This window comes from Balaenoptera physalus (genome assembly GCF_965194825.1).
Source record: "Balaenoptera physalus genome assembly, chromosome: 2".
In the NCBI taxonomy this organism is placed as follows: Eukaryota; Metazoa; Chordata; class Mammalia; order Artiodactyla; family Balaenopteridae; genus Balaenoptera; species Balaenoptera physalus.
In genome coordinates, this window is record NC_138883.1 from 19,398,800 (window position 1) to 19,417,892 (window position 19,093).

At 34.7% G+C, this 19,093-nt stretch overlaps 1 long non-coding RNA gene across 1 annotated transcript in view; it reads left to right on the top strand.

Moving 5' to 3' along the window:
* Nucleotides 1–17,138, top strand: part of LOC309655792 — a 194,836-nt gene extending 177,698 nt beyond the window's left edge. The window contains exon 2 of the long non-coding RNA XR_014260998.1: nt 13,395–17,138. This is a non-coding gene — a long non-coding RNA (uncharacterized lncRNA). The remainder of the gene's footprint in view (nt 1–13,394) is intronic.
* Nucleotides 17,139–19,093: the final 1,955 nt, after the last annotated feature.

A 19,093-nucleotide genomic window follows, 5' to 3' on the forward strand; every position in this document is an offset into this window, starting at 1 on the left:
CATTTACAGTAATCTCTATAAAGCAGAGAAAGCCATGATGCCTATAGAGGTGTCAAGTTAAATAACTAAAAATAGTCATTTTTGCTTCCTCTCATAGTGAAAAGATATCAAGTTTACTAATTGTATTCTACCTTCTAAATCTCTGGAAGTGAATATGTGATAGTGCTGAGTGACGGTTGGCTGGGCTTTAAGTTAAAAAAGTGACATTCCTGACTTAGCAGCTTATCTTTGCCCAATATTAATATCTCTACCTCCCCACCACATTTTTCCTTCTCATTTCTGAAGATAACACAGTCTGGGTGTGTGTTTTTTTTGGTTTGTTTTTTGCTTAAGAAAGACTAGGCAAAGCATATCCTCTTAGACTCTAAATTGGGTAATTTCTTTAGTCATGCTTTAGCTATGGCCCTTTAGTACTGTGTGATAACTGGAAATCATGGGCAGTTCATCAGACACTATCAGTTCTGAATTTGACATGAGAATAAACAAAATAAAATTAGTAAAAGCTAGAAAATCAGAGAGACATCTTAGAGCTGACTCAGTTGAAGGACTATCAATAAAATCCTAAGAAAGAGAAATGAAAATATCTACATCAACTAACATAAAATTTTAGTATATACTCAAAGCTGTACACTGTCAATCCTGGCAAAACATATTTCTAAATCCTGTTTGATTTTACTGACAAAGGGGGTGTGGGGACTTCTAAAACATATTTGATCTTGTTAAATTTGCTTAAAATGGATTACAAGTAATGTGAAGCAAGCTTCTATAAAAAGGTAAAATTCATATAGAAGCATCTTTTGAGTGGCAAAGAATGTGATATGAGAAACAAGGTGATGAAGAAATGAGCAAACCATCATTGTGAAATAACCTCTGGCCAGGGATCTTCCCAGAGGATCACAGTTACGTGCAGTAGGTCGAGAAATTTAGCTTAGACAGTGAGTTCCAGTTTTTACCTAATGGGAATTCTAATTCAAAAAATACACCTAAAAAACATTTACCCAATAAATATATGCCCTTAATTTTAAAGGTGCTAAATGATTAAAATTAGCCTATACATTTCTTAAGTGAAACATTGTAGGCAAGTCTGTACTAAATCACTAGTCAAAAACTGCAAATTATTTCCAAACACAACATATATAAAAAGTGTTTAAATTTAGAAATGTCCAAAAATTGAACTCAGTACCTACATGCCACTCCAAGTGTTGAGTTCTTTATCACTCTAGGTAGTCAAGCCAAAGTGAGATGATCACCTTAGAGGTTGAAATTGAGTAAGCAAGCTTTGGATGGGAATAACTGGTCAGTTAGCTTCTAAACTCCTTTCAATACATGTATCTTATCATTTGTTAATTTCTCTTCTATTTCTTCTCTTATCCAGAAATCAAGGAGACAGCTTAGGTTAGGGACAGATTACTCAACTTTCTTCTTTTCCAACTTTGCAAGCATATGCATTTTAAAAATAACTAGTGGTAGTGTAACAAAGAAGAAGAAACCTGACTCCATATTGGATCTATTCCTTTTGCTCTAACCTTTGTGCTCTGTTTCCTGTGCTTAGTCATACTGGCTCTGTATTTGTGGAAAAGAATATTGCCCATAGCCCGAAATATACATGATAGCGCATTCTCAAGGTTCTGCCTCCCAGACTTGACCTTTAAAGGTATAACACTTTTCCATTCATATAGAGATAAAAAATTGCAGAACAGAAAATAATAATTGTCTTGTTGGAGGTTTATAGGAACATTGTGACCAGACCTATGTAGATGGCTGTAAGAACAAAGGATTCCAAGACCAAGAAGTTTACAACAACCAGCCACACTCCCTCCCCTTTTAGTATAAAAGAAGCCTGAATTCTAACTCAGGTAAGATGGTTCTTTGGGACGCTAGCCCACCATCTTTGTCTACTGGCTTTCTAAATAAAGTCGCCGTTCCTTGCCCCAGCACCTCCTCTCTTGATTTATTTGGCCTGTCATGTAGTGAGCAGCATGAGCTTGGACTTGGTAACAGTAGCCTAGAGCAGGGCTAACCTACTACCTGTTTTTGTAACTAAAGTTTCATTGGAACACAGTTACTTATTTGTTTGTGTATTGTCTATGCTGTTTTCACAACAGTGGCAGAATTTACAGTTGCAGCAGAAATCATGTGGCATTACAAAGTGGAAAATATTTACTAGCAGGATCTTTACAGGAAATGTTTGCTGACCATTAGTCTAGAACTCTATTTGAATGATCACTGTGATTTCAACAAAATATCCAAACTTTATCCCCAAAGCATGATGATTATTTTATGTAATAAAAATATGAGATTAGGCATTATTAGGATGGATATGGCTAACTTGCATATGGCTTATTTGCCTATAAATAACAGAGCTTTGAATCATTATTTCCCACGGTGAGATGGTTTTTAAAATATACTACGATATGAACTCTTGTAATTGACTAACATATTTCTTCAAGTATGAATATTTTCACTAACCTTAAACAAATCATGTTTCCCTAGTGGTTGGCTTTGAGTTCACATAACAAAATGTTCTCTCAGATCTGTGTGAGAAAATACTGTCTACGTTATAGTCAGAATGGTTTTAAGAATACATAATACAAAGCACTTTTCTCTAAAAGAACTTCTAATTTGAAATTTTTTAATAAAAAAATTAATCTTAAGAAATTACTCTGACATTCCATTTAAAAAATAATGATACACTGTAACTTTTTCATTTTAGACGTTTTTAGTTTGTCACCTTTTTGTAACAGAGATAGTAAATATTATATTTCAACCTGTGTTTCAAATGAAATAAAAATCAGCTGAATGAAAGTTTTCTAAATTATATGTGTCTTCTACTCTTATGCAGGGTTTAGATATTCACAAATATTTAAAAAGTCAGGTTTTCAAATCCAATATGACTGCAGTCCATTTTAACAGTGAGAACTGAATTGTTTTTGCCCCTGTAGGTGAATAAGATAGACAAGCTAATTGCCTTTTTAACTTACAGATTTTCAGAGAGAGAGATCTCATTATCATTTGCTTTCAGGAATGAATTTCTTTCCAGTTCTGATGGAGAGTATAGCTTCTTTTATCATAAAACCATGAACCCTTTACCTTCCCTATCTTTCTCTAAGTTCCCATACCAAGTACTTGATAGAAGACTGATTTTGCTCATCACTGTTTCAAGTGCTTCTTAGAATAACTTTAGAGAACAAGAGACACACCACATTAGCATAACAGAATACTTGAAAAATCAATGACTATGCCAGGGTAAAAATGATTGCACTCATAACCAATATTCTAGACATTTAGAAAGGTCATATAGAACTTCTTTAAAACTCTGTTCACTGGAATCATTATAACTGACAAGCTTCAATTTGTCATATATAGAACCATTCTATCATTTTAAATACCTTACAACTGGTATAATAAAAATTATTCCCAGGGTAAAGTAGCTTGTTTGAAAATCTCAGCTATTGGATCTGAAGTTAATAAAACATAAATTCACACACACACACAGAGGCACATACACATATACGTACACACACACTGGTTTCAATCTGTATTGGAGTAGGCAGTCTGGAATGAACCCAGGTTAGGGTAGACTAGAGCAAAAAGATTTTGAGAGGGGAAATATCTAAGGCATAAGTTGCATTGAGGAAAAACATTATTAAGGACCGGAAAGTTGATAGGGATTATGAGAGAGTTACTTGCTTTATAATTTTGATCTGGATCCAACTCAATATATTTCAGTTTTCAATTGAGAAAAGCGAGCTGATTGTTTTACATTACTATATGCATTTTTCTTTATATTTCTGAAGAAGTCTTCAGTAATTTTAGATATACATTACTAATGCAAGTGTTTTATTTCAACTACTTTTACTGTACTAATGACAAGGACATTGCTCTCAGAATCCTTTTTTAGTTTCAGTGAGTACATCATTGGTCTAAGAGACAGAGGTCTTGGTGTGCTTGTACAAGTACTTTACAAACTTGAGCTTATTTCTTAATCTTTAATATGAGAAAAATAAAATGATTAGCACATCAAGGTTATTATGGAGATTAGAAAATGTGATTTGTGTAAATGAGCAACATAACTGAATCATTTTATGGATTTATTTTTCATTATATGACTACTGAGTGGATTTTATAGTTACAGTGACTTTATTTTCAGAAACAAACATTGAGTTTTAGAGTCTCATAAGTGTATTTGGGGAAAAACAGAAAAATATTGGAATCCAGATTATTGTTTTAGGTCAGAATTTATCTTCACAAATAATATATTCCAACATGATGTCAAATAGCCAAAAGTGGAAATAGGAAGGTCAGGTAGGTTATATATGAAGGTGCTACTGTAGGATTGTGGCAGTGATGAATGAAATTGAATGAATATGAGGTTTATTTTTAGGTAAACAGAAAGGAGCTTGAAGAAAGAGGAGCATCATAAATACAATCACTTTATTTAAATATAAATAACTTCTACATTTTAATCTAATTAATTTAATTTTGTTTTATTTTTTGTCTTTAGTACCTTGGCAGGTGTCATTTATTCTGATGTGGAGAATGTGAGAGGGTGAGATAATTGTTTTTACAGTTGTTTCTAGTGTTTGGAGTGTGTGCATATAAAAGATATGTTAAGAGTGTCAATTTTGACATGATAATTTTGAGATATCCAGGAGCCAGACAGATATAGATGACAAAAAGCTTGAGGGATATGAGTGTGAATCTTAAATGTAATATCAGAGCTGGGAATATTACTTTGGGTCTTTTTCAATAGTAAGTAAAGTCATGTAAATTAATGAGACCATCTAGAACAAAGTGAAGGGCAGACAGGAAGAGAGGACCTAGAAATGAGCACAGAGACACTATAAAATCTCGCAGCTGGGTACAGAGAAAAGAGCCAACCAAGGAAGACAAGCTAATGAGGTCCACTAAACCCAGGATATTTGGTTTCATGAGGCCCCAAAAGAAGAGACTGTTTTAAGAACTGGTAATGGGAGAGTAGAGGAAGAAGGATGGTCATTATTGCTAAATGCTTCTAAGAGGTAGAAAGTATGAAGTCACAACAATTCCCATCAATTTTAGCAAGAGTAAAATCCTTGGTACCCTGGTCCAGAGAAGCTTTAGTTGAGTGCGTGTGGAATGCAAGTTAGAGAGTTAGTAGGTGAAAGTGGAGATAGTGGATATAGACATTTCTGTGAAACATATACACATTATATATAAATAGTATAATATATGCATTGATGTGTATATATACATGCACGTCCATATATACATATGGTTAATATAATGGATGTGTGTGCATATATTCATTCTAATGCATGCAGTAATTTATATACATGTATGTGTCTATACACACACATATACATACATATATAAATCAGAGATACTTGAACATAAATGATGAAGGAGAAACTAAGCACCTAGAAGAGAAGAAAGACAACTAAAGGATAAGAAAGCCCAAGTTGAACACCAATAGAGGCACTGGGTTTTCATTAGAAGAGGGACACTTCCTACATTTTAAGAGGGAATTAGATGTCATCAAATGTGGGTGGAATTTTCAACTTTGTGGTAGGAAGTAGTGATTTTTTATCTCTGTTAATGTCCCTTTTTTCTCATTGAACTGTGAGGTGGCACTGAAGTGAGGGTGGGGAGGGAATGTACAGGTATAAAGATGGAAGAGAGAATTCAAATGGTTTCTTAGTTAATAAAGCTTTTTATGGAAACATTGACAGTTATATTAGTTTTTCTACTGTGTAACACATTATACACATGTATATACTTGAAACAACATATATTTATTATCTCGTAGTTCCAATGGATCAGGATTACCTGCACTGCTCAGCTGGTTTCTCTACTCAGGGTTTCACTAGGCTGCAGTCAAGTAGGTAGCCAAGGTGCAATCTCCTCTTAAGCTCAGGTGTTCTTCCAAGTTCATGTGGCTGTTAGCAGAACTCTTCTTTTCTTTGCAGCTATAGAGCTCATGGCAGCTTGCTTCTCCAAGGCCAGCAGGGAAGGCCTAAGTCCTCTTTTAAAGAGCTTCCAACTGATTAAGGAACTATAAAACTCTATTTTTGGTTCTGAAAATAAAGTCTCTGTAACTATAAAGCCCACTCAATTTCATTGACTCACTCACTAGTTTTTGTACACTTAGGATTCCATGATCCACTACTATAATCATTTAAAAAAATCAACATTCTCTACTCCTGTGACCTAGCCTTTTTGTCATCCTTGCCTACGGTCATCCACAGTTAAACCCAACTAACTTTTACTACCTACCTGGGAGACGCTGGCCATGGATTCAGATAAATCATATATTAAGGGTGACTGAGTGCCAGGTTGAGTGTTATGAAAATAAATTTCAAGTCACACAGCACTCTCATTTTCAGGTATATGTAATAAATATATGTATGTTTTGATACAACAATGACACAGTTGAGTAGTTGTGAAGAAACTGTTGGCCCACAAAAATTAAAATATTTACTATGTGACCTCTTAAAGAAAATGTTTGCCCACCTCTGGTCGAGATTACATAGAGGAATTGTAGCACAGAGGGTACTACAGTCAATGAATTAAGAAGAAAAGAGATGTAGGTGAAAACTAAGGGGATTACATTTGTTATCTTGGAGATTGCTGTGGTCTTGGAGTATAAGGGATGAAAAAAATATAGGAGGATCTGTGAGAGCAGGATATTGGTTGGTCATTGACCTTACTTAGAATGAAGGTAGGAAAAAGGTTAATGTAATGAACTGTGGAACAAGAACTCTAATCTACAGTTAGTGTCAGGAGGATTGGCAGGACCACAGGGAGGGCAGAGTAGATGACAGAGTTCATGGTGGAGATTCAATGGGACACCATATATTCACATATATGTGTGTCACTTGTGGTATGTTTAGCTTTTCTTCTACAAGCAAGGGGGAAAGTAGCCTAAAAGTACAATGATATGGTAATTAAAGATTATGCCTTCAGTCATCTATCCCTTAGTTAAGAGAAATCTGACAAAACAAAAATAAAAAACAAACAAACAAAAGGGCATAACTATGGAGACAGTAAAAATGATCAGTGATTGCCAACAGTTAGGGTGGAGAGAGGAATGATTAGGTGGAGCACAGAGAATTTTTAGGGAGATAAAACTATTCTATAGGATACTATAATTGTGGATGTATGTCATTACACATTTGTCCAAACTCAGAGTGTACAACACCAACAGTGGACCCTAAAGTAATGGGTGACAATAATGTCTACTGTAGGTTTATCAGTTGTAGCAAGTGTACCATTTGGTGGGGAATGTTGACGATGGGAGTGGCCATGCATGTGTGGGGCAGGAGGCATATGGGAAACCTCTGTACCCTCTGCTCAATTTTGCTGTGAACCTGAAGCTTCTCTAAAAAATAAAACCTATTTAAAACCAACCAACCAAACAGGCCCATGCCTCAGAAGCCTACAAGGGAAGTGGGTCCAGGAGACAAATCCTAGCTGACAAATTCAGTTGAGGTCATAGAAGTGAAGGGAAAGTTCTGAGAAAAAAATTGTCATGTAGAAGCATATGTTGATCATAAAGTTGTTGAATCATAGATTGCATGAGATTGATATACTGTATTGATCATTATAAGGAAGGGAAATCAGAAATCAGAGAACACCACTGAGGTTAGACTCCTGAGAGCCACAGAGATGAATGGAGGTGTAAGGAGCAATGGGATCCATCCTGATGGTCTAATCAGTGTGCTGGGAGAATCCATGTGCTCTTATTCTTCTTACAGAAATTTCACAAGTGTATTTTAATATTATAAATTGCTAAAATATGCAATACCTGCTCACAGATCTTACATTATCTGATATAATTTAAATCTTTCTTATGTAGGTATTTTATCCCTGAATTTTCTGATAAAGGATTGAAAACCAGAGTTCAAAGGAAAATAGCTAGTTTATACTGAAGATGGATGTGGATACATTCTTGCAAATATAAGTTTACGTGTGCCTCTACATCATGAGTGCTTTTGCAGAAGCCCAGTAGAGTATCATCTAGATTTACAACATACTGAAGAGAAAAAACCTAAACCAAATATCTTTAAAGTACCCCACTAATATTTTGTAACTGAAGTAAAAAAGCCTCAATTTTTCCCATCTTTAAAGTGGGAATAAAAAAAAAACACCTACCTGTGATATTATGTCAATGAAATAATGTTTGTGAAATAGATTTGTATCTATAATGAATTATAAAAATATTAAGTAATATTATTTTTAGCTCATTCAGTACTCTGTTGGAAAATATTCTATAACTGGCAAATTCTGCTTCTTTTCACCCATGAAACTCACAGGTCCAAATAGTCTAAGGTTAAGTTTCTATTGTTTCTGTATTAAATACTTTCAAAGTTTCAACAATTTAGACCTTCACTTTTCCTTGACTTTGATGCACGTGTGGTTTGCTCCACAAACTGCAGCAAAATGTGCATGCATCTACAGAAAAGGAATTTAGCTTAAAAATCATATGCTCACAGCAGATTTGCACTTTTTCAGAGAATAATTTTCCATGTTTGTTCAGTGAGGATTTTACTTAAAGTTTTTTATTTAGATAAAAAGAATAATTTTCCAAGTTTATTCAGTGAGGATTTTACTTAAAGTTTTTTATTTAGATAAAAAGAATAATTTTCCAAGTTTATTCAGTGAGGATTTTACTTAAAGTTTTTTATTGAGATAAAAAATAGTCAGCGATTCATTATTACCCTCATCATCTCAAGTTTAGCTTCATCACCCTGTCCTCACCATCACCCTCATCTTTCATGGAGATGCCCATGCCCTAAAAGGCTCTATACACAGTGCATTATGGAGAGAGGTTTCTTGCCCTGTAGCAAGAGGAATTTATAAGCGTGCCTAGATTATTCCAAATCTTATTATGCATGAAATGTCCAGATCATAGAGAAAAAGTAAGGAATGATTTTTCCTTTGGCAATTTTTGGATAATTTCTTCAATAATCGTTTTGGCATGTGTATGTATATGCCATGCTTAGACACAGATTCATTCATTCACTCTAGCTAAGCCACCTTTGTGGGTTTGAGGGAGAAAAATAGAGAAAAAAATCCTCAGGAATAAAACTGTATACTCCAGAATCATAGCACCCTGTAACTAAAATGCCATAATGACTTAGCAATTCTCTCTTTTACTCTGTGTTCAATGGGAAAAATCTCCCTAGGAAAAATATTTTTCCTAGTAAAAAGGTTCTCTCAGCATATTTTAGGGTAGGGGAACAAAGCAGCAAAGTGAATTAAGAGATGGTTAATGATTCATCAAGTAAATCCTGGGGATCAATGATCACTTCCGATTTCAAATATTCTTCTCTGTTATTCAGTTCTGCCTCATCCTTTTCCACACTGAGAGTATTCCTCTCCAATCTCAAAAATATAATATACCATTAACACGCCAAATAATGAGTGGAGATATGCTGATTTAATAATCTTTCATTTGATTTATGATAAACTGATGTAGGTGTTGATTAGACTCCTATAACGTACCTGTTTAATGTTTATTGGCCAGATGTCAGTGTCTCTCTTTCTTAAATGAACTTAATTATTGTCACAAAGAACATTAACTTTGACCTCTTTATGGACAGTTCAATATGACTGACAGTGAAATAAATAGTGCTCATTATTTTAAATTGTTGTACAACATACGACCGCCAAATTAATGGAAAATGACAGTGGTTATCAGCCATTAAAGCAGGTTTGGGTGTTACTTTTCAAAGCCCTCTACCTGCTCCTTTGTGAGGTGATTTTTCTTGGGACTGAAAGACAATAAGCACATAGGTATTCAGGATCAAGTACAGACATCCATCGGAGCCATTTATTGTGGGTAAAACTGAGTTGTTTTTTGCGTTTTTATGTGTTTCTTTTTTTTTCATGACAGCAGAGATTCTTTAGGAACACGCAAAAACGTTATTTTACTTCCAAGGGTGAATGAGAGTTGCATTAACAAGCCATGGTATTATTTGGGCCAATTTCATGTCACTTGAAATTCATGAGTTTAGAGATTCAAACCAAAACACTAAGATTTTAGTGGTTTTATTCATATTCTTATTGTTCAAGAGTGCTTAAATCAGACATAAATGTTTCATAAGGCTCTCTGGACATCACGTGGTTCTTCCAAGAACACTATTTTGATGATTTAGATTGTCTGTTAGGAAATAATGCAGAAAAATACTGGTAACAATTTATTTGCTACAGTGAGGATATTGTATATGAAAGAAAAGTGCTCTATGAAAAGCATGTTTGTGTTTTTATTATTTAAGGAACATCTAAAAAGAGTTCAGCATTTTTGAAGTTACTGAAATAAAAATGTTATATTTTAATCCTAACATCACATTTCCTATTGAACCAGGTTCACTCAATCTTATGATAACTACTTAACTTACTAAAATTTTTATACCAGTAGAGGAGAAGTTTCATGTTGTAGTGCCATAATAAACATTCAAAAAACATTATCATTACTAAAGAACTAGAATGTTCCCAAACATGTGTAAGTATTCCCATATTTAAAGAATATGTCAGTAAATCTATCACAATACATTAAATGATATCAGAGTACAGTAAGAATTTCTGGGTAGTAACTAAGCTATTCAGAATATAGCTGAATATAAAGAAAGGAAGGATCAATATATTCAGTATGTATGGAACCTTGGGTTCTCAATACCACCCATATGTGTCAAAAGTGAATTCCGAATTAGTCACATATCTTTATATTCTTCTATTTTAAGTCTATGTTCAAGTACATGTACTTAAATTTGAGCTATCACTCATGTTTAGATGCATTACAAAGTGTCAACTCCATTCCCATTCTATTTAGCTGGGCTTTCATAATTCTGTAACTTACTTCCCATAAAGTGTTCACTATATAAGCATTACATAAAACTTCATGGTATATTTCAGTGTGGACTGAGAGTATAATGAAAAGAAACGATATAACTGAAAACAACAAATAAAAGATATTCATTTATTCACATATTTAACAAACGTGGTTAGGTACTAAGAGGCAGGGATTATACCAGAGGCTGGGTATACAACAGCCTGTGAGACTGATCTAGACCCTGCTTTTAGAGAGAATAAATGTATGAGTGGATGGTAATTCTATTGTCAAGCATAGATGTCTTTATATATTTTTGTTTCTTAAGAAGTGTCTTCTGAGCAAGCCTACACATTGGTATGTGAATGTTTCTCTTTAATAATTTTTAGATATTTATTTATTTGCTCTATTGTCTAACACCCCACCAGAATGTAAACTGTTTGCAAGCAGGACATTTGTAAATTTACCTTGATCACCTTTGTATCCTAAGGGCAGAGCCCAGATTGTAACCAATCTATGTTGAGTGGGTGAATAAAGGAAATTATCATCAGCATGTTGGTCTAGATGTGCTGGGACAATAAATATAGGTTTTTATTCTTCAATTTTTATAATAATATTTTTAAAATTTGATTTTTCTTTAAAAAGAAAGCATTACTTTAGAATACTCAATATTTAGATGCTTCCAATCTTTACTCTCCTGGATAAATTATTTTGAAATTATCTGGATATTTTTGTTTTAAAAAATGCAACCACTTGGGCTTCCCTGGTGGTGCAGTGGTTAAGAATCCACCTGCCAATGTAGGGGACATGGGTTTGAGCCCTGGTCTGGGAAGATTCCACATGCCGCGGAGCAACTAAGCCCGTGCGCCACAACTACTGAACCTGCGCTCTAGAGCTCGCGAGCCACAACTACTGAGCCCATGTGCCACAACTACTGGAGCCCACACACCTAGAGACCGTGCTTCGCAACAAGAGAAGCCACCTTAATGAGAGGCCTGCACACCACAACGAAGAGTAGCCCCTGCCCGCCTCAACTAAAAAGAAAGCCCACGCACAGCAAAGAAGACCCAACGCAGCCAAAAATAAATAAATAATAAATAAATTTTGGAAAAAAAAAAGAAATGCAACCACTCAAAATAAAAAAAATGCACAAATAAAATAGTAAAATTAGCTAATGTTCTTTTATACCTCTGTGTGAGGCACTATACTATATTGTTTTTATATATTATTTAATACTCAAATATTGTTGCAGTTACTCCCATTTTAAAGATAAGGACACTGAGGCTTAGAATGCTTAAATGACATGACACAATCCTTCAACTGTTGAAGTCGAAATTCAAGCTTATCTCTGTCTAACTGTAGTATCTTAAAATAAATATCTGCACAAATGGGAAATAGATTTTTCAGTGAAATAACAATAGTATGAGTTCTTGTTATGAAGCAATCATACTAACATGAATTCTCATTTATGAAATAAACATAATTTCTCTACCACTTTGAGGGAGTAAACCTTCACATCTATTATACTATATCCATTTTCAATAGGATGTCTGTAGAAAAAGATGTAAATTATCTTACTACCTTCTAACATATTTTGGTCCTTTGGGAAAATCATAGAGATATAAAAAGTGATTCCTTTTATTTCCTGTAAAACTTTTTTTGTCCTAAAGTCAATTTTTTCAGATACTGATATAGCTCTGTTATCTTTTTTATTTGTATATGTTAATGTTTACATAGGCATATGTGCATGCACAGGTGTGTGTGCGTATTTCTATCATTTTATTTTCAGTCTTTTGGTCCATATAGTTTATATGTTTCCTTTTAAAATAACATATACCTGAATTTGTGCTTTTTATTCACTTTGACACTCTGTTTTTTAATAGAAGATTTTAGTCCATTAACATTTCTTATAGTTACTGATATTTTGGAAATATGTTGTCCATCTTACTGTTTTGTAATTGCCCTGCTTTTCCTATTTTTCTCCCTTTTTGCCTTATTTTATATAGATTGAAGTGACTAAAATTTTTACTTTAACCCATATTGTTAGTCCTCTATTAATAGGAAGCTGTGTACTCTATTTCTGTTATTTTAGTGATTGCTCTAGAAATGTCAGCTTACAACTAGAGTATCAGCTCCATGCAGGCAAGTACTTTGCCTATATTATTAAATGCTATATCCTCATTCCTAAAACAGTGTCTAGAACATAGAAAGTTTTTAGTAATATTTGTTAAACAAAAAACAATATTGATTGTGTAGTCCACACAATTTAAAAGATAACAAAAAGAACTAACTAATAAGTTAGTTCTTATTCTTAACTGCTCTCTCATTCAATAGTTTTCCAATATTTTAATTGTCTTTTTGAAGTAATAATTATAAACATTATTTTATATAGTCTTTTGTAGTTGTCATTTGTTTATTGTTTACTTGAAAAAGAGATTCACTTGGCTAGACAAATCTAGGTTTGATTGTTTCATTAAAATCTATCAGAATTTACCTAAAAGTCCAAAATGTGTGTCCCTTATTGGCAGGTAAGTGTATTCAGCCACTGAGACTCATTTAATCTTTTGGCTGTTACATCCCATAGGGTCTTGACATCTGCAAGAAGCTGGTGGAAAGGAAAAGAGAGCCTCTCAGAAGGCTTTGTCTTAAGGAGGGACACCTCATTTTGTCCAACATTCCACTGGCCAGAACTACTCAGACTGTATCACCTAACTGCAATGGAGATGGGAAAATACAGTACAGCAGTATTCTGAGGCAAAGAAAGAAGAAACTGGTTTGAGGGGTGAGAATTTTTTCAATACAGATTGATAGTAATATTGATATTTTCTCTCTCATATTTTAAAGATATGGATCCACTGTCCTCTGGCTTCAATTTTTGCTTTTATAAAAACAAGTTGTCAGTCTGTCATTCTTTTAAAGATCATCTTCCTTTTGGGTCTACTTTATTTAAGGTCTGCTCTTTTTCTTTGGAGTTCTGTCAATTCATTAAAATAAGTTTAGGTGAGGATTTATGTTTATCTGTACAGCTTAAATTTAACTGCATTCCTGAATATGAAAATGTATAACTTTCACTGGTTCTGCAAAATTACCAACTATTGTCTTTTAAAATACTGCTTTTTTCCCCTCATTCTCTATTTCTCCTTCTGGAACTCTATATAGCTTATATGTACTCACTCTACCTTTCTTGTTCTTTAAATTTTCATATCTTCTATATGTTTTCTTGCTACATTCCAAAATATTTTTTTCTAAATTCATCTTTTCTAATTCTTTCTTCAACTAAATCTATTCCTTATTCCATCCATTGTTTCCATAATAATCATTAAATTTTCCATTTCAGATTTTTTTTTTGCATTTTTGCCTGGTGGTTCATGATACTGCTCTGTTATTTGGCAATATTTTGATACTCCCTTTCTTATTTAATCATACTTAAAGTACTTTTTATTTGGGGTACTGGAAATATTCTATCTCTGCATCAGGGTAGGAGTTACGTGGAAGAGTGTATGTATACAGAGACACACAGTCACACACACACATTTATTAAACTATGAGGTTAAGGTTTGTACATGTTACTGTATGTGTATCAGTTTCCTATTGCTGTTGTTAAAAATTACTACAAATTTAGGGTCTCAAAACAATACAAGTTTATTAAATTCTGAAGTTCTGAATTCTGAAATGCTTCTTGTGAGGCTAACATAAAAGACTATTCCTTCTGGAGGCTCCAGGGAAAAATCTGTCCCTTGATTTCTTCAGCTTCTAGAGGCTGTGCACATTCCTTGGCTCATAGCTGCATCACTCTGACCCCTGCTTCCTTTTTTGCATTTCTCTGTCTCTGTCTCTGACCCTCCTGCTTCTCTCTTATAAGGACCTTTGTGGCTATATTACCTCCACCCGGGTAATTCAGGCAAATCTTCCCATCTCAAGATCTTTAATTTAATCACAACTACAAATTTCCTTTTGCTATGTTAAGGTAGTATATTCACAGATTCTGAAAGTTAAAAAGTGGACATTTTGGGGAGACATTATTATGCCTACAGCAATATGTATATTGTACCTTAATATGAATAAATAAATTCCATTTTTTTAAAAAAAACAAACAACAAAGAAAGCCAGAGAGGCAGTGCTTAAGATATTTTCAAGAGTAAACAGTATCCCTTAACATGAAATTATCAGACATAAGTTTCCTCACTGTATGTAGTGCACAAAAAAAAAATGCTGGGAGAAATATTTCTTTAATGATCATTTGCAAATTCTAATGTATTTTTTAAAGAAAATTCTACCTCCAACCACTGAACACAGTAATTCCTGATATCATATAAACATAATGCACACACTTTTCTTCTAATCTTCTTGATAACATGGCCAGTTCTAAAAATTAGGACTCATGGGAAAAAAACAGTGATGGATCTTAAGGAGTTTAAATTTCAAGTTGGCAACATTTTATTTGACATTAACTCATCAAGTCGTTGAATTCTTATTGCATTCTGGCAAAATACCATGTGTAAAATAAATAGCTAGTGGGAACCTGCTGAACACAGGGAGCTCACCTCGGTGCTCTGTGAAGACCTAGATGGTTGGGATGTGGCGGATGGGAGGGAGGTCCAAGAGGGAGGGGATATAGGTATACATATAGCTGATTCACTTCATTGTACAGCAGAAACTAGCACAACATTGTAAAGCAATTATACTCCAGTTAAAAAAATAAATAAATGAAAGATGAGAAGGTATTATATTTCTCATGTCTATTTATAGTTGTTCCTGGATGAGCTTCTTCAAAGAAATTTGATTAAAATTTCCCAAGTTGGATTTGGAAAAGTAGGGAAATATTTTAATCATTGGATTGTTGAGTTACGTACAATGAACAGTCCACAGCAGTAAACTTCTTAGCTCCTGGGGCAAGAAGTCCACAGAAGACTCTGCCAATCACAGCCTCCCCCTGACCTCTTTTCCTCTAATGAAACTCTTAAAATATTTTATGAGGAAAAAAGGTATTTTCCTCCCTGTTATCAGTTAAAATATATTTTCACGAGTTCCAAAGGACAACTGCTAGGACGGATGCGTCTAAACTTTAGGACTGAAGTTCTGTTTTGTCTGCTCTGGAAATGTCAGTACCTTATTTTATTCCTAGTGTTTGGAAAATTATTTAATGCATCTATTTTATTTATCTTTCATTAGACCAATGCAGATATGTTCTAACTCTCAACACTACAAAACTTACTAGTCTAACAAGTTTAGCTCTCTGTGTTTGTGTCTTAGTAATACAGAGATCTGGGAAGTTTTATATTATATTTTCAAATTTTTACAGCTTTGCAGCTAGAACTGTATGAATTTTCCATTAATATTGGAGAAAGAAAGCAATAACCTTAATATTTGAGAGAACTAGTACACAAAACAAGAAGTAGACAGAAACATTTGTTCAGGGGATCTTTTTTTCTTTCCTTCCCTCTTCCTTTCTTTTTAGATTTTATTTTTAATATATAAAACTTTGGACTGCATTTGGTGACAATTCTAATATTCCTGACACTAAATCTAATTCCTTTCTTTGATAACAAGCATTACTCATGCCCCTTCCCTTTGCTTCTTTAATAAAAGAACCATTACCAGCAGAATTATTCTTTCAGTATTTCTCTTTTCATTGTTATTCTGTGTGTGTCTGTGTTTGTGTGTTTGTGTGTGTGTGTGTGTGTGTGTGACATATACTAGCTCAGGTGAAAGTAAGTATTTATTAAATCAAAGAATGGTAATCTTAGGGGACAGATTTATTTATTTATATTTTTAGATGCTCTTCTTTCTCTTATGTTTTACACAATTGTTGTAATACGAGGAGATAATTAGATTATGATAAGTGCATTGAGTACATTGTTTTCTATGTCAGGGTAAGACAAGGTTATGTTGCAGTAACACATACCACTAGAGTATCAGTGGCCTAAAATAGCCAAGATGTGTTTTTCTTCCTCTTACTTTTCCATTACAGGTAGGCTCTTGTTCTTCTCCGTGTGATCATCATTCTGGAATAGAGGCTGACAGAGGGGCCACATTCCAAATGCTGGTGGTAACTGTGAAAGAAAAAGAGAGAAAGAGAAACATGACACATTACACTATTTCATAAAAGCCACATTAAAATTCTTAAAGAAACATGACATACCACTTCTGCCTAATTTCATTAGTCAAATCAAGTTGTGTCTTCCTCTAAAGGTGTTGAAAGGCCAATGTTACCATATGCATAAGTGAGATAATTCATAATAGAACTGGACAATTTCATGTCTGTTAGTAATTTTAAAAATCTCACATTACTAATTGACACAATTCAAATTGCTTCACTCTTTTTTTTTTTTAATTGTATTTATTTATTTATTTATTTTATTTTATGGCTGTGTTGGGTCTTCGTTTCTGTGCGAGGGCTTTCTCTAGCTGCGGCAAGTGGGGGCCACTCTTCATCACGGTGCGCAGGCCTCTCACTATCCCGGCCTCTCTCGCTGCGGAGCACAGGCTCCAGACGCACAGGCTCAGTAATTGTGGCTCATGGGCCTAGTTGCTCCACGGCATATGGGATCTTCCCAGACCACGGCTCGAACCCGTGTCCCCTGCATTGGCAGGCAGATTCTCAACCACTGTGCCACCAGGGAAGCCCTGCTTCACTCTTTATATGTTCCTGTGTCTCTATATAATGGGTCCTCTTCACCTTCCCCAAGTCTAAGACTGGTTATATATAGAATGTTTTTATTATCCATTTCATATCCTTATCGTAGGTATCACTCATAAACAGTAGTAACTGCTTCTTGCAATTGATCAGTTTATTTGGTTAGTTTTATCTGACAAATAATTGATGCCACTTTATAAGACATGGCGTCATTTTTTCTACCTCCCTGTTTTGGAAATTTGCTTCCTTTATGGGGGTTTTTCTATTTCCCAGTGTCTCTATTAATGCTTTTCAGTGGCTCATCTGGAAAGACTATGTCAAGAAAGAGATAAATATTGGAGACCTGCCAAATTCAAAGATATTGAAGTTCTACAGATGCTCTTTTCATTTTCCTTCCTGTCAAATCAATGCCTTCTGCTTCTGATTCTGTCAAGATACTGAGTGACCTCAGGGAACACATTCATTTCATGTAATGTCAACGCTGATCATGATCTGAAAAACATGAAGGTACATTTATATATTTTTCCTCTGAATTCTACCATCAATATCATGTAAAGAAATGGGAAGAAACAACATATGGGTTAGTACTTCATGCCAGGTGTAGGTAGAATATACTTAGCAACCAAATTTTTGATGACCTCAATTATTGCCTTTTCTCCAGTCTGTGTTTGCAAAATTTCACCATTTCTGATATGACCTATGTTTTGTCTTAACATACCTAAATGCTTGCCCTTGCTTTGCAAAACTAAAATCACCCTTGAAATAATGACTTGAGGATCTAACTCTGGAAAAGTACCTTGTACATTGTAGTTGATTTTCTATAACATTTCTGAGCTGAATTGAATTCTTTTTAAAGGATTTTTTTTTTAAATTATTATTTATTTATTTTTGGCTGTGTTGGGTCTTCGCCTCTGTGCATGGGCCTTCTCAAGCTGCGGCAAGTGGGGGCCACTCTTCATCGCGGTGCGCGGGCCTCTCACTGTTGCGGCCTCTCTTGTTGCGGAGCACAAGCTCCAGACGCGCAGGCTCAGTAGTTGTGGCTCACGGGCCTAGTTGCTCCGTGTTATGTGGGATCTTCCCAGACCAGGGCTCGAACCCGTGTCCCCTGCATTGGCAGGCAGATTCTCAACCACTGCGCCACCAGGGAAGCCCTGAATTGAATTCTTGATGTCAGTTCTAGTTTATTGTGGCCTGTGCCCTTGTTTTCTCCCCTAGAATTTGATTCACAGTCATCTGTATTTTCTTGACCAATCTTATTTTGACCCATAAGGCCTCCATTGTTTAATAATCTTGTTTAAGGAGTGGACTTTACCTGAATGTTGATTATTGCTATGTCATCGGGTCTCCTGGGACCTCTCTAACATCACTTCTTCTTTTCTCTCCTCCATTGCAGCAACCCTGGGCTCCTCTAATTTCAGAGCAATTGAGGCAACACACCACTGGAAACCCATTGCCTAGGCTGCTCCTTCTGCCTGAAACAGTCTTTCCTAGATATCATGGCCAACTCTTGCTTCCTTTGTTTTCTAATAAATTGTCTATTTTGTGAGGCTGGCCTGGCCAGTCTCTAAACTTGTATAATGCTACAGAATTATATTCTGTATAATGTTATACAGAATAACTTGAGAAGAATAGGAATTAAATACATT